Source organism: Mobula birostris, chromosome 13, assembly GCF_030028105.1.
Source record: "Mobula birostris isolate sMobBir1 chromosome 13, sMobBir1.hap1, whole genome shotgun sequence".
Taxonomy (NCBI): Eukaryota; Metazoa; Chordata; class Chondrichthyes; order Myliobatiformes; family Myliobatidae; genus Mobula; species Mobula birostris.
The window spans coordinates 12,538,943-12,555,505 of NC_092382.1; the positions used below are offsets into that span (position 1 = coordinate 12,538,943).

The 16,563-nt window shown below is 44.5% G+C and overlaps 1 long non-coding RNA gene across 2 annotated transcripts; it reads left to right on the top strand.

Moving 5' to 3' along the window:
- On the top strand, positions 1–7,680 carry LOC140208407 (uncharacterized). Of its 2 annotated transcripts, XR_011888760.1 has the most exons (4): positions 1–175; positions 4,802–5,030; positions 6,370–7,112; positions 7,551–7,680. It is a non-coding gene; the product is annotated as an uncharacterized lncRNA (long non-coding RNA). The 2 variants fall into 2 exon arrangements; XR_011888759.1 differs by lacking the exon at positions 6,370–7,112 and having other exon boundaries at positions 12–175.
- Positions 7,681–16,563: the final 8,883 nt, after the last annotated feature.

Sequence of the window (16,563 nt, forward strand, 5' to 3'; positions counted from 1 at the left end):
AATAAACAGCATCCTGACACCGGTGTTTGTATTGTCCAGGTGGCGTGGAGAGCCTGTGTGGTCGTAGCTGCCGTAGGCATTGTGGCTATAGGCCAAGAGTTCATTCCAGCCATGACCAACTTTCGCATCACGACAGCACCGTATATATGAGCGCGACTGGACGATAGTAATTCAGGTAGCTCACACTACTCTTCTTAGGCACCAGTATAATTTTTGACCTTTAGAAGCAGGTGTTGTGGAGCAATGAAACACAGTTTAGCAGCTCAACGTTTTGCAGCATGACAAAGAATATATACATAAAATAAACTCGAAAACCTCAGGAGTGCAGTCCAAAATTAATAATATATGGATGGGGGGGGGGTGTAGGACTATTGCACACCTGCCATTCCTGGAAGCGTGATGCATTTAGCTGCTGCTGTCTTAGGAGGGGGGGCAGGAGAAGGGAATACCCAACCCTTCTCAAAGCTGTCTTATCGGTCAGAAGAGGAACTTCAGCAATAGCTTGAACCGTGGTCTGTAGAGGAGCCAGGTGGCCTTGTCCCAGCACATAACCCAGAGATGTAACTGTGGCAAGGCCAGACTCACCTTTAGCCAGGTTCACCGGAAGATTGGCCTTGGAAAGTCTGTCAAACCGTTTTTCTACAGCTGCAATCTGCTCTTCCCACGTGTCATTCCAGACCACTAAATCATTGATATAAGTCCCTGTGTTTCCTAAACCTCTAAGCACAGAACTGATCATTCTTTGAAATGCTTCTAGAGGATTCTTCATCCCTAAGTGTAAAGCATTGTATTCATACAGTCCAGACGGTGTCACAAATGCCGATATCTCTTTAACCCTCTCTGTTAAAGGAACACCCCGGTGTCCCTTTAACAAGTCACTCTTAATAAGGTATTTAGCTTTCCCCACTCTATCAATACAGTCATCCATTCTCTTTCTTTCTTCTTTCCTGTTCTTAATTTCTTCAATCATTTTACTTTCCTCAAAGTTCACTCTGTGACGATGCCGTTTCATGGGCTGGGCTGAATTCACAATGATGTTATTCACTGCACCTGTGCCCCAGTTCAAAACACCAGTCAGTCCTTTTCCTTGTTTTTTCAGTTTTGGGTCCAACTGGTGGACCTTATCAGTAGTATTTCCCAAAACAATGGAAGTCTGGCATTTTGCTGAGTCTAGATTCAGTGGGAAAGCATGTTTTTCCATTCCATTATCAGATTCCACGATTCCAGTTTGTACTTCAATACTTCCCACATCTGCAATTTCAGTAAACAAGTGTCTTATTTTGACTCATCAAAGTTGCTGGTGAATTTCCAGCATCTGCAGAATTCCTGTTGTTCTTATTTTGACTCAACCATTTTGTAAACTTTCCTTGGCAAAGTCACAGAGCTTACTACATCCCTTCTAGAATTCTCTGAGTAGGGTCAAAGGTCCTTTTGGCCTGTAACCGAACACAGGCTCCAACAAATTACTGCCTTCTGAATCGAATCTCCACCACTAAATAAGAAGAGGGGAACCCCCTCGTCCCAATTTTCCTCATTTCTCACACAATGACATCCACCTAAAGGCATACTGTAAGCCATGTTTAACATTTCAGCCCTGTAACCTTCCAAAACCACCACGTGACTTGCGGGCACAGTGGCTGGTCTCCACCTCCTCGTCAACACCCCATCTTAAAGGTAACATCCCACCGACTCTCTCTGAATTTCCTCTCCTGTGAGAGCCAGAGAGCCATCTCCCTTAAAGCCACCATTCCAGAATCTCGCTTCTGTTCCTCGATACATTCTTTTCTCAACAAAGACAAACCTTCCTTATGCACCTTACCCTTATCAATTGTATTACCCTCTAAGTCCTGCTGAAATCTGGAAGGTAGAAACGTCTCTGACACATCATAATTTAAACCTTTGGTCTTGCTGTAGGCCTCAACAGCAGCTTTGCTCATTACAACAGGAATTCTGCAGATGCTGGAAATTCAAGCAACACACATCAAAGTTGCTGGTGAACGCAGCAGGCCAGGCAGCATCTCTCGGAAGAGGTACGGTCGACGTTTCAGGCCGAGACCCTTCATCAGGACCCTTATTATTATTATTGCTCATTAGCTGAATTGCTGAAACACTCTTATCTTGGACAGCTGTCAACATGCCTCCATTGTTTACCAAATTCAGCATCATCATCAGGCTGATGAGAATATAAAAGAGGCCAAACAATCTCTTTATCAACTTTCTCCGACCTTCACTACGCCGTGTTTCCATCACAGTACCCTGAATAACAGCATGACCTTGCAGGTGCTCAAATGTCCAAACAAAATCCAACAAACTAGCACATCCTGTCTCCGCAGGCCTTTCTCCTGCAAGCAGGGTCAAAGGTCGTGCAACCACTCCAACCTTTTCCAGCATCTTATCCGAAAGTCCAGGAACAGCACTTTTGCCATTTTTTCCAGCAACATTGACCTCACCAGGTTCCACTTTGCGGTCTACTATAAATGACTGAGAATCCTCACTTTCCACTGGTACCAAGGTTAACCCCTTACCCACTGAACCAAGATCATCTGACACACAAAAACTGCTTTCCTGTCCAACCAAGTCAGACACCTCAGACCTTAACTGAGTTTCAACACAAGGTTCAGAACCCCGTGAATCCACAGGTACTTCCACAACCTGAACACAGGCAATCGGAACAACTGCCTCTTCTGGGCTGTCATCACTTGTCCCAGTTTCAAATCAACGTCATCTCGAACCTCCCAGCTATTCTCTGGCCAACTCTTTTCTGGAGTAAACTCAACCTCGTGGGTTAAAACTTCTTCGTCTGCTTTCTCAACAGACCCCTTCAAGGTAGGGGCATCCTCTACCACAGGATATGCCCTGACCTCATCAGGAACACAACTTTTAAATTCATCACACAAAACTAGCCCTTCCGAGCTGTAAAAATCATCAGGGTCCGACACTAAACCTCTTTGCTGCAACCTCTCCCTTTTAAACTGTCTCTGCCTTTCTGCCACGTGAACATCACGTTGCCATTTCTCCCTCTCCAGTTGTCTCTGTCTTTCTGCCTCTTCTCTCTGTCTTGCTGCTTCCTCTATCCATTTCTCTGCCTCTCTGGCTTCTCTCTCGAGCTGTTTTAATTTCAGTTCATGCTCCCTGTTCACTATTTCCAACAGAAGCTGAAGCTCATCCTCGGTAGGTTCACCTTCCACGAACAACTCTAACGCCTCCTCATCGAATGTTCCCTTATCTATATAATATTCAACTATTTTCCTTTGAATTTCTACCTTCCTCACACCCTTCTTTACCTCAATTCTCAATTCTTTAGCAATGTCCCGCAACTCATACCTTTTAGCAAACTTCAGTCACCAGGTCTGGTGATTTCAGAAAGTCTCTGACATCCATTTCTGCTGTTTTCCACACAACCAATCAAAGGAATTATTTAAATTCAGCGGCACGCCGAATTCCGTTCTTATGTTTCTTTTCTTGGGGATGCGTTCCGGCTTTTTCTCTCTTTTGCCGGATTTCCTTCTTTGGGGATGGTGGGAGGTTTGGTGGTATTTTTGTATTTTAGGGTTTATTGTGGGATTTTTTTTCCGCACACACTTTTTGTATTTTTTCCCATTATGTGTGTTTTCTATTTGGTTATATTCATCACCACCATCTTTGATTAGCCCGCGATGGTATGTGTTTATTGTCGTGTTTAAGAATAATATCCAATGGTACTTAAACAGATAAACGTTATTAGCTGGAATGTACATGGCTGGAATCACCTTATCAAGCGAGAGAAGACATTTAAAGTTATTAATTGATTCCAGCCCGATATAATTTTTGCTCAAGAAACGCATATCAGAACGGGTGATCAAAATAGATTTTTTAAAACATGGAAGGGCCTTCAATACCATGTTACTTGTCAAAATAAAACAAAGGGGGTATCTAGTTTTATTAAATCTAATGTTTTATTTATTCAAGGACACATTGTTTCAGATAATAATGGTAGATTTTTAATTATCAAAGGAACAATTTGTAATAGAAAAATTGTCCTGGTTAATCTTTACGGACCTAATGTAGATGATCCTTCTTTTTTTAAAAATGTATTTGGTTTATTACCAGACTTAAATGAATATACGCTGCTGATGGGCGGTGACTTCAACTGTTGTTTAAACCCTTTGATTGACAAGAGTTCAACCAATCAGCAGCTTCCGAGTCATCCGGCAACACTTATTAATTCCTTTTTAACTGATTATGGTTTGATAGAAATCTGGAGAAATTTACATCCTAATGACAGAGATTATTCTTTCTATTCAAATATTCGAGAATTGATTAATTTATAGCTGATTTCCGATTTTTGTCCAAAAGTCCAGAAATGTGAATATGATGCTATTGCAGTCTCGGACCATGAGCCTTTAAGCTTAACTTTTGAGTTAAATGATGTTAGTAATGTAAACTTGCCTTGGCGCTTTCCAGAAAATTTATTGCAAAGTTCGGACTTTGTTAGATTTATAGAGTTTCAGATAAAAGATGTCTTTCTTTTTAATAATACCGGAGATGTTTCGAAATTGATTATATGGGATACACTCAAAGCATATTTGCGAGGTCAGATAACATCTTACTTGGCTAAACTTAAGAAACAGACAAAAATAGAGTTAGATAAAATTAACAAGCAGGGAATTTAACAGCGGCTGCATATTAAATAGAGGGAATTTTACGGAAGCACGGTTTGGGGAGAGGGGGCAGTTGGCTGTTGGGGAAAATATCTCTAATAACATTAGGATATTTGATCGTGTTTTGTGAAATCCTGGAGCTGTGACTGTTTCTTATTTAGGTATTTGTGAAATTCCTCCTCGCTCCACCCGTTGTCCCAGGAAGCTGGGAAATACCTGTACACAAGTGTGAGCATTTTTCCGCTCTTTCCAATGGGTGCCATTGGATTTCAGGAAGAAGCCATATTATGCAAGGAATGAACTTCGAAACCTAAGTTTAAAAGTTGAAAATAATGAAAGAAAAATTGACTGCTCGCTTATCTTCAGCCTGATTTTGAAGAAATATTCAAGGTAATCATCCAAAATCCTCTTCTACACCTGGATAAATTTAGTTTTTTTTTTAACAAGCCAAATGGAAAAAAAAGACATTTCTAGGCTATAAGCTAGTTTTACGTCATTTCAACTATCATTAATAGCAGGTCAACCCCTTGGCCGAGCTCCACCAACTACAGTTGATTGGAAAGAGGCTGTTTGTCTCTTTGTGTTGATAGGAAAAAGAGTAAATTAGTGAGGCAATGAACGAGACGAAACGCATTTCCAAACCTCCCAAATGGCTGCTCTCCTCCCGTTAACATTTGTCACTTCAAAAATACGATATTTTCTATTCATATAGATTGGATAGATCTTTATGTAAAGATTCAAGCTTCTTTAACTTTTTATATATTTAAAGACTAAACAGAATCTGTATTGGTCTAACAAGGTAATACCCGACGTGTGAGGATATTGTAGGTATCGACACTCACAGGTACACTTTCTGTCCAACCATTTCTGTGAGAGAAAGGATACGAGGCAGAGTTACCAACCTTCCGCTTTTGATACTGATATTCAGCAATATTCATAGCTTTAGCAATAGTTCAGTCGACGAGCTTTTTTCATACTTGATTACTTGGTTCCAATTTAGGTGGCTAAAATTGTAAAAAACTTACTTGCTTTATTTCTGTTATTTTTATACCTGCTTAGGAACACTGCTAAGCGCTGTGGGCCCTGCTGTCTGCTCTGACTCAGTCGTATTAGTAAGGCTACATATGTGGTGGTCCATGGATTACTCACTAACAGCCCTATGGCTTCTAAGCAAACAATGTTACTTTACTTACTTGATAATTATATTTTATGATAATTAGTGAGTACAACTGTGCAATACTTTGTGAAATTATTAAATTAAGTATTACATGTTTAATTGTACCAGTTATACACAGAAATGTAGTGATAGGCTATAAGTTTGTTAATGTCTTAGCTATCACCATATTTCTGTGGAGCTCTGGAATTCATATATTTCTTTCATCTTGCTTTAGTGCTTGACATTATAAGAAACCCTATTCATATTCATATGTGTGTGTGTATGTGTACATAAATACACACACACACGTGTGTGTGTGTGTGTGTGTGTGAGAGAGAGAGAGACAGACAGACAGACAGAGAGACAGAGAGACCTGCTCAGTGGGTAAGGAAGTTGCCCAGTACATGAAATGAGCAGGTACACACATTGGGTGTGACACACCAGGGGTGATTGATAGGTTCGTGGTCTAAGGTGGAAGGAGTCAATTTTAGAAAACCTGTCAATTTTCAATTATCTGAAACAGAAATACCACAACAGTTATTAACTTCAAACTTTCTGCATGATCACTCACAGAGCGGAACTACACGTACATGTAACGACAGCTGTAAACTTCAGGCCTTCTGACTTAGGCCACGAACTTATCAACCACCCCTCGTTCAGCTCCAGCACCTAAAAGATTGTCACTGCACCCCTGCTCCAGCCGTCAGACAGAGCCCGGGCCCGGACCTTTCCCGATCCACCGGCCCCGATTCACACAAACCCGAGATTTGTTCCCACTCACCGCCGCCCGAACAGGAGAACCGCCAACGGCAGCGGCATTCGGCACCGCGCATGCGTTTGGCAGGACGTTCGCGGTAGCGCCACCGGTGGCCGGAGGTCCATGCAGCGCCACCGGTGGCCGGAGGTCCATGCAGCGCCACCAGAGGCCGGAGGTCCACGCAGCGCCACCAGTGGCCGGAGGTCCACGCAGTGCGACCAGTGGCCGGAGGTCCATGCAGTGCCACCAGTGGCCGGAGATCCCTGCAGCGCCACCAGTGGCCGGAGGTCCATGCTGCGCCACCAGTGGCCGGAGGCTGGAGCGACAACGGAGAGGTAAATCACAAACACGACGAAGTCTGCAGACGCTGGAAATCCAAAGCAACACAAACAAAATGCTGGCGGAACTCAGCAGGCCGGGCACCATCTATCGAAAAGAGTCAACAGTCGATCTTTCCAGTTGAACCCTCCTTCAGGACTGAGATGAAATGACGGAAATACCTGAATAAAATCGGTGCGGGCGAGGAAATGTCTCGCTGGAAGATGATAGGTGAAGCCAGGTAGGTGGGAAAGCTCAAGAGCTGAAGAAAATAGAATCTAATAGGAGACGAGAGTGGAGAACAGGAGAAAGGGATGGAGCAGTGGACCCAGAGACAAGTGATCAGCAGGTGAGAGGACGTGAAAAGTCAGAGAGGAAGAGAGGGAGTGGGAGGGAGGGGTGAGGGAGAGATTTGTTCACCGGAAGGAGAAATCGATATTCATGCCATCAGGTTGGGGAGGGGTTACCCAGACGGAATATAAAGTCCTGATCCTCGACCCTGAGGTGGCTTCATCTTAGCACAAGAGGAGGCGATGGGTTGACACGTCGGAACGGGAATGGGAATCGGAATGAAAATGTTTGGACACGGAGACGCCCTGCTTGAAGCGGATGGTTCAAAGGGTAATTTATTATCAAGCAGGTATCCGTAAACAACTCTAGAGTTTCTTTTCTTTTCCAGAGAGCCACGAAACAAAGAAAGAACATGAAAGTCGATCAGAGAGAAAAATCAAACTCCCACCCCACCCCCCGGTTGGAAGGATGTTTGGACAACGGAGAGAGTTCGGCCGTCCGGCCCTTTCACTGTGACACCCCGAACTCCACATCAAATCCGTCCAAACCAATCTGGGTGAACTTTAATGACCAATAAATATAATTCCTCTCAGTGATCAGCTGTCTGAGTGATCCCCTGACTCTGAGACGTCACACATGGGTTCCCCACACCGGGATCTGCCCTCACGTGCACCGTGTCTTACGTCACCCGCGCGCTGGAGAGCTCGAGCTTTGTCGGTTTAACGGCTGGGCTACTAATCACGTGACCAGTCCCTCCCCCACCGCTGTCAACAGAGGAGTCAGGAACCTCGCTATTCCCATTGGTGCGAGGCGATGTCAATCACTGCTTACAACCAATAGCCGAGGTGGACCAGCCGAGAGGGCGTTACCCCCGCTGAATCCGTCACCCGCGTCCCTCTCTCCGTCAAAGCGGAACAAATCCCAAAGTAAATGTCCGGTTTCTGATTTATTTCCATTTCCCTCCGAGGGAACAAAATCTTTGACATCAGCTGTTGTGAAAATCACCTTTGTTCTACCCCCATGTGAGATGAGGAGAGGTGAGGTACACCCCAGGTGCGGGACACGGGAAACTGGGTGAGAGTCGGGAAGGGGAATGAGGTGAAATGGCCATCGCAGAGTAATCTTGTGTCCGTCCCGCACAACAACAGGTGGACCCACTTTAGACACTGTCGGGGGGATCACTGACAGAGGAAAGTCAAAGGGGTGAGAGGGGACTAATATCCCAGTGGTGAGGCTCGCTAGTGCGAGTGTGGGGAGAGGGTGATGTGGTTCAAATAAGTTGTAGGGGGAATGGGAGCCAGAATGACAGAACAGATAGTGGGGAGGGTGAATTGACTTTATTACATACATCCTTCATATACATGAGGAGTAGAAATATTTACATTATGTCTCCGTCTAAATGTGCAATGTGTAATTTATAGTCATTTATAATAAATAGTTTGTACACAGGACAGTCAATATAACATAGAAATGCAATTGTATCAGCATGAATTAATCAGTCTGATGGTCTGGTGGAAGATGATGTCCCGGAGCCTGTTGGTCCTTTTGCTGTGGTGCCGTTTCCTGGATGGGAGCAGCAGGAACAGTTAGTGGTTGTGGTGAATTGGGTCCCCAATATCCTTTGGGCCCTTTTCACACACCTGTCTCTGTTAATGTCCTGAATAGTGGGAAGTTCACATCTACAGATGTGCTGGGCTGTCCGCACCACTCTCTGCAGGTTCCTGTGATTAAGGGAAGTACAGTTCCCATACCAGGCAGTGATGCAGCCAGTCGGGATGCTCTCAGTTGTGTCCCTGTAGAAAGTTCTTAGGATTTGGCGCCCCATCCCAAACTTCTTCAACCATCTGAGGTGAAAGAGGTACTGGTGTGCTTTTTTCACAACACAGCCGGTATGTACAGACCATGTGAGATCCTCGGTGATGTTTATGCTGAGGAACTTAAAGCTGTTCACCCTCTCAGTCCCAGATCCATTGATGTCAATAGGGGTTAGCCTGTCTCCATTCCTCTTGTCGTCCACAATCAGCTCCTTTGTTTTTGTGACAATGAGGGAGAGTTTGTTTTCTTGACACCAGTCAGATGTTGTTCAGACCTCAGATAGAGTCAGCAATCAAATGGTTGAGCGTGGTGTGATGATGTGCTTCGTTGTGTATATCACAATGCAAGAAGCATCGTAGGAAAGCCAGATGAGCTCAGGACAGGGAATTATGATATTGTAGCCATTACTGGGACTTGGTTGCACCCAACAGTCTGAGGGATTTAGAGGAACAAATTTGTAGAGAGATCGCAGACCATGCCAAGAAACAAAGATGACCTTAATCAGTACCTAGAATTCCCAACGTACGCCTTCTTAATCACAGAGTCAACCTGCGTAGCAGCTTTGAGTGACTTATGGACTCGCACCACAAGATCCCTCTGATCCTCTACACTGCCAAGAGTCTCACCATTAGTACTATATTCTGCCATCATATTTGACCTACGAAAGTGAACCACCTCACACTTATCTGGGTTGAATTCCATCTTCTACTTCTCAGCCCAGTTTTGCATCCTATCAATGTCTGCTGTAATCTCTGACAGCCCTCCACACTATCCACAACACCTCCAACCTTTGTGTCATCAGCAAATTTACTAACCCATCCCTCCACTTCCTCATCCAGGTCATTTATAAAAATCACAACGAGTAGGGGTCCCAGAACAGATCCCTGAGGCACACCACTGGTCACTGAGCTCCATGCAGAATATGACCTGTCTACAACCACTCTTTGCCTTCTCTGGGCAAGCCAGATCTGGATCCACAAAGCAATCTCCCCTTGGATCCCAGGCCTCCTTACTTTCTCAATAAGCCTTGCATGGTGTACCTTATCAACGTTCTTCTGATGTTAGCCTTAAACTAGACTGGTGTTTAATATTGTGGATCTGTAAAAGATAAATCAGTTCTGTTTCAAATCTCATGTCACAGATACTTACTGTCTCTACCACACTCACTCTGTACACTAGAGAGGCCACTCAGTCCGTCTGGTTCCTGCCCATGTTTCTGTTCCATATCAGTATTGTAAAATCTAGCCCTACCGTTCACTTCACCTCTCACTCTCCCCATGATGACAGGTTGCAACTAGTCACTACTCTGCAGGAGAAGAGATTTCCCTTGAATTTCATAGAATCATAGAAATCTAGAGCAGATTACAGGCCCCTCAGCTCACAATGTTGTGCCAATCATGTAACCTACTCCAGAAACTGCCTGGAATTTCCCGACCGCATTGCCCTCTATTTTCCTAAGCTCCATGTACCTGTCTATTGGTAATCATTTTCCAATGTTCTATAGATTCAGGATCAGTTCCTGTGGATTGGAGGGTAGCTAATGTTATCCCACTTTTGAAGAAAGGAGGGAGTGAGAAAACAGGCAATTATAGAAACATAGAAAATAGGTGCAGGAGTAGGCCATTCGGCCCTTCAAGCCTGCACCGCCATTTATTATGATCATGGCTGATCATCCAACTCAGAACACTGCCCCAGCCTTCCCTCCATACCCCCTGACCCCCGTAGCCACAAGGGCCATATCTAACTCCCTCTTAAATATAGCCAATGAACTGGCCTCAACTGTTTCCTGTGGCAGAGAATTCCACAGATTCACCACTCTCTGTGTGAAGAAGTTTTTCCTAATCTCAGTCCTAAAAGGCTTCCCCTCTACCCTCAAACTGTGACCCCTCGTTCTGGACTTCCCCAATATCGGGAACAATCTTCCTGCATCCAGCCTGTCCAATCCCTTTAGGATTTTATACGTTTCAATCAGATCCCCCCTCAATCTTCTAAATTCCAACGAGTACAAGCCCAGTTCATCTATTCTTTCTTCATATGAAAGTCCTGCCATCCCAGGAATCAATCTGGTGAACCTTCTCTGTACTCCCTCTATGGCAAGGATGTCTTTCCTCAGATTAGGGGACCAAAACTGCACACAATACTCCAGGTGTGGTCTCACCAAGGCCTTGTACAACTGCAGTAGTACCTCCCTGCTCCTGTACTCAAATCCTCTCGCTATAAATGCCAGCATATCATTCGCCTTTTTCACTACCTGCTGTACCTGCATGCCCACTTTCAATGACTGGTGTATAATGACACCCAGGTCACGTTGCACCTCCCCTTTTTCTAATCGGCCACCATTCAGATAATAATCTGTTTTCCTATTTTTGCCACCAAAGTGGATAACTTCACATTTATCCACATTAAATTGCATCTGCCATGAATTTGCCCACTCACCCAACCTATCCAAGTCACCCTGCATCCTCTTAGCATCCTCCTCACAGCTAACACTGCCACCCAGCTTCGTGTCATCCGCAAACTTGGAGATGCTGCATTTAATTCCCTCATCCAAGTCATTAATATATATTGTAAACAATTGGGGTCCCAGCACTGAGCCTTGCAGTACCCCACTAGTCACCGCCTGCCATTCTGAAAAGGTCCCGTTTATTCCCACTCTTTGCTTCCTGTCTGCTAACCAATTCTCCACCCACACCAATACCTTACCCCCAATACCGTGTGTTTTAAGTTTGCACACTAATCTCCTGTGTGGGACCTTGTCAAAAGCCTTCTGAAAATCCAAATATACCACATCCACTGGTTCTCCCCTATCCACTCTACTAGTTACATCCTCAAAAAATTCTATGAGATTCGTCAGACATGATTTTCCTTTCACAAATCCATGCTGACTTTGTCCGATCATTTCACCGCTTTCCAAATGTACTGTTATCACATCCTTGATAACTGACTCCAGCAGTTTCCCCACCACCGACGTTAGGCTAACCGGTCTATAATTCCCCGGTTTCTCTCTCCCTCCTTTTTTAAAAAGTGGAGTTACATTAGCCACCCTCCAATCCTCAGGAACTAGTCCAGAATCTAACGAGTTTTGAAAAATTATCACTAATGCATCCACTATTTCTTGGGCTACTTCCTTAAGCACCCTGGGATGCAGACCATCTGGCCCTGGGGATTTATCTGCCTTCAATCCCTTCAATTTACCTAACACCACTTCCCTACTAACATGTATTTCGCTCAGTTCCTCCATCTCACTGGACCCTCTGTCCCCTACTATTTCTGGAAGTTTATTTATGTCCTCCTCAGTGAAGACAGCACCAAAGTAATTATTCAATTGGTCTGCCATGTCCTTGCTACCCATAATCAACTCACCTGTTTCTGTCTGCAGGGGACCTACATTTGTCTTTACCAGTCTTTTCCTTTTTACATATCTATAAAAGCTTTTACAGTCCGTTTTTATGTTGCCTGCCAGTCTTCTCTCATAATCTTTTTTCCCCTTCCTAATCAAGCCCTTTGTCCTCCTCTGCTGAACTCTGAATTTCTCCCAGTCCTCAGGTGAGCCAATTTCTCTGGCTAATTTGTATGCTGCTTCTTTGGAATTGATACTATCCCTAATTTCTCTTGTCAGCCACGGGTGCACTACCTTCCTTGATTTATTCTTTTGCCAAACTGGGATGAACATTTGTTGCAGTTCATCCATGCAACCTTTAAATGCTTGCCATTGCATATCCACCGTCAATCCTTTAAGTGTCATTTGCCAGTCTATCTTAGCTAATTCACGTCTCATACCTTCAAAGTTACCCCTCTTTAAGTTCAGAACCTTTGTTTCTGAATTAACTATGTCACTCTCCATCTTAATGAAGAATTCCCCAATATTATGGTCACTCTTACCCAAGGGGCCTCTCACAACAAGATTGCTAATTAACCCTTCCTCATTGCTCAAAACCCAGTCCAGAATAGCCTGCTCTCTAGTTGGTTCCTCGACATGTTGGTTCAAAAAACCATCCCGCATACATTCCAAGAAATCCTCTTCCTCAGCACCTTTACCAATTTGGTTCACCCAATCTACATGTAGATTGAAGTCACCCAATATAACTGCTGTTCCTTTATTGCACACATTTCTAATTTCCTGTTTAATACCATCTCTGACCTCACTACTACTGTTAGGTGGCCTGTACACAACTCCCACCAGCGTCTTCTGCCCCTTAGTGTTACGCAGCTCTACCCATATCGATTCCACATCTTCCCGGCTTATGTCCTTCCTTTCTATTGCGTTAATCTCTTCTTTAACCAGCAACGCCACCCCACCTCCCCTTCCTTCATGTCTATCCCTCCTGAATATTGAATATCCCTGAACGTTGAGCTCCCATCCCTGGTCACCCTGGAGCCATGTCTCTGTGATCCCAACTATATCATAATCGTTAATAACAATCTGCACTTTCAATTCATCCACCTTATTACGAATGCTCCTTGCATTGACACACAAAGCCTTCAGGCGCTCTTTTACAACTCTCTTAGCCCTTATACAATTATGCTGAAAAGTGGCCCTTTTTAATGCTTGCCCTGGATTTGTCGGCCTGCCACTTTTACTTTTCTCCATAGTACTTTTTGTTTCTACCCTCACTTTATACCCCTCTGTCTCTCTGCACTGGTTCCCATCCCCCTGTAGTGAACTAACCTCCTCACGCCTAGCCTCTTTAATTTGATTCCCACCCCCCAACCGTTCAAGTTTAAAGTCACCTCAGTAGCCCCCGCTAATTTCCCTGCCAGGATATTGGTCCCCCTAGGATTCAAGTACCCCCTAGGATTATAGACCAGTTAGTCTGACATCAGTGGTGGGGAAGATGCTGGAATCAATTGTAAAAGATGTAATAGTTGCACATTTGGATAGCAGTGGCAGGATAGGTCCCAGTCAACATGGATTTACGATGGGAAAATGAAGCTTGACTAATCTTCTGGAATTTTTTGAGAACGTAACTATGAAAATGGACATGGGAAAGCCAGTGGATGTAGTGTACCTAGACTTTCGGGAAGCCTTTGATAAGGTCCCACGTAGGAGGTTAGTGTGCAAAATTAGAACAAATGGTATTCGGGGTAGGGTACTGACATGGATAGAAAATTGGTTGGCAGACAGGAAACAAAGAGTAGGGATTAATGTGTCCTTTTCAGGCAGTGACCAGTGGGGTACCGCAAGGCTCGGTGCTGGGACCGCAGCTATTTACAATATACATTAATGATTTAGATGAAGGGATTAAAAGTAACATTAGCAAATTTGCAGATGACACAAATCTGGGTGGCAGTGTGAAATGTGAGCAGGACGTTATGAGAATGCAGGGTGACTTGGACAGGTTGGGTGAGTGGGCAGATGCACGGCGGGTGCAGTTTAATGTGAATAAATGTGAGGTTATCCACTTTGGTGGCAAGAACAGGAAGGCAGATTACTATCTAAATGGTGTTAAGTTAGGAAAAGGAGAAGTACAAGGAGATTGAGGTGTCCTTGTTCATCAGTCACTGAAAGTAAGCATGCAGGTGCAGCAGGCAATGAAGAAAGCTAATGGCATGCTGGCCTTCATAACAAGGGGAATTGAGTATAAGAGCAAAGAGGTCCTTCTGCAATTGTACAGGCCCTGGTGAGACCACACCTGGAATATTGTGTACAGTTTTGGTCTCCAAATTTGTGGAAGGACATTCCAGCTATTGAGGGAGTGTAGCATAGTTTCACAAGGTTAATTCCCGGGATGGTGGGACTGTCATATGTTGAAAGATTGGAGCGACTGGGGTTATATACGCTGGAATTTAGAAGGATGAGAGGGGATCTGATTGAAACGTATAAGGTTATTAAGGGATTGGACACGCTAGAGGCAGGAAACATGTTCTCGATGTTCGGGCAGTCCAGAACCAGAGGCCACAGTTTAAGAATAAGGGGTAGACAATTTAGAACAGAGTTGAGGAAAGACTTTTTCACCCAGAGGGTTGTGGTTCTGTGGATTGCTCTGCCTCAGAAGGCAGTGGAGACCAATTCTCTGGATTCTTTCAAAAAAGAGTTAGATAGAGCTCTTAAATATAGCAGAGTGAAGGGATATGGGGAGAAGGCAGGAACTGGATACTGATTGTGGATGATCAGCCATGATCACAGTGAATGGTGGTTCTGACTCTAAGGGCCGAATGGCCTACTCCTGCACCTATTGTCGATTGTCTAAGAGTATCTTAAAAGACCCTATTGTATCCACGTCTACCAATGTCTCTGGCTGTGCATTCCACACACCCACCACTCTTTGACATCTCCTGTGCGCCTGCTTCCAAGCACCTTAAAACTATGCCCCTCGTGTTAGGCATTTCAGCCCTGGGAAAAAGCCTCTGGCTATCCACACGACCAATATCTCTCATCATCTTATACACCTGCATGAATTCCCTGCATGATTTTCTCCAGGCTGAATAAGACGATGAGCTCCCTGTGTATTTGAAGTTCTTCAGCGCTGTGAAATAATTTAGCTGAACTCCTTTGCTGCTCTTTTCAAAGTTTTCGGTCATTTTCACTAATTTCAAAGGACTGTGCCTCAGACAGCTGGGTTGTTGCAATGCACCTCTAAAGTCTGACAGCAGACTAGCGAATGATTCTTCGATGGAGCAGAGTCAGAAACCAATGAGATGCCGGCCTGAGTCAGGGCTTTGAGGCTCCAGAGAGAGATGGGGTCTAGAGTTTATGAGGAGGAGGAGGAATCAGACCAGCAGGATGTGTCTACAAATGAAACATTTGGAAACTGATTGATTGAAAAAAAAAGTTGGTTAATTTCTCCAAAATACTGGAAGAAATCAGCAGACCTGGCAACAGATATGGAGAGGAATAAGTAGATAACATTCAGGCCGAACCCTTTCAGCATGCCTGGACTATGTACTCCTCTGCTTAGTCGCTACCTGAACTGCAGAGTTCCTCCAGCATTTTGTGTGTGTATGTCTCTGTACTTCCAGCAACTGCAGAATCTGTTGTGTTTTATATCTACGTTTGTAAGAGGATTGTACTTTGGCATTTGATACACGTTGATATTGAGTATATTGTTTATGGGAGCCGCTTTCTTCGTTAAAACAGCTGCTGAACAAAAAAAAACTTAGGTATGGACATGGAACAGGTGCTTACAGAAACTTGTAATGGCGCCGTGATTACCCATAAATCCCTGCATTAGAAATTTCGCCGAAGCACCGATCAAATGCGCAGGCGTAAAGGTTGTGACGTTTCGAATATCACGCATGCGCGCAGTACGGTGGGCCTAAGTAGATCGGCTGCAGGTAAGAGGGAGTCTCCGGGGGTTAGTAGGGGGTTTCAACACCGACTTCGGGACAATTGCTGTGACTCCGGACTCCGTGACCCGCAATCCCGGGACAGTCCTGCTCTCTTCCCTCTCTCTCAGCCCCACCATCCGTACACGGGCCCCGGGGAGCTTCCGGCTGATGAGGCAATGGGAACCGATGGGTCTCTCAGACAGAGCTGAGCTCCAGCTGTCTAAATGCAAGGATCGGGAACTCGGAGAAAGGGAACAAAATCTTTTACATCAGCTGTTGTGAAAATCACCTTTGTTCTGCCTCCAGTCACAAACAAG